Here is a 619-nt window from a genome sequence, read left to right as displayed (position 1 = left end):
GATAGCATATTCTCAATCAACATTATTCAAATGATTTGTAAAAGCCTACAGAATGTTTATGTGAGAAGATATTGACTTCATAAATAATCATTCACTCTCTTAAATTTACCTGACTGAGTCTCCCATTAACCGGAGGAGAAGCAGTTAGAGACATATGTGCAAGATGAAGAACAGAATATCATTAATATATTCTACTTTTTTTTATCCAGGCCAAGTAGTTTCTTTTTGTTACAGAATCCTTTAAAATTGGTTTTCCCACATATCACTGATTTTTTAAAAGTTTTGTCTACCAACAGACAATTTTGTTAGCCAACAAACCAATTTTTGCCAATCTAACTATTAATTGGAAGATAATTACATTTTTCACCTTTCACCGAGACTAGTTTTTATTTTTCATTTTTGTAAAGCTTAAATTGTATCTCTCTAGCAAGTATGTCACATAACAACTAAACAGTGGAGCAGCAAAGTTGAAAAATGTTACACCTACCATAGAAAAGAGAGAGGAAGTAATAGAAAGTAAGAAAGCATGTGGATCTAAATGAATAGTTATCTTTAAAATATTATGAATATGTGAAACATAATATTGTTAGAGGGATACAAGGGAAAGGGTATGTAGTTT

The sequence above is a fragment of the Penaeus monodon genome, chromosome 31 (genome assembly GCF_015228065.2).
Source record: "Penaeus monodon isolate SGIC_2016 chromosome 31, NSTDA_Pmon_1, whole genome shotgun sequence".
Taxonomy (NCBI): domain Eukaryota; kingdom Metazoa; phylum Arthropoda; class Malacostraca; order Decapoda; family Penaeidae; genus Penaeus; species Penaeus monodon.
This window is presented reverse-complemented; position numbering follows the sequence as displayed.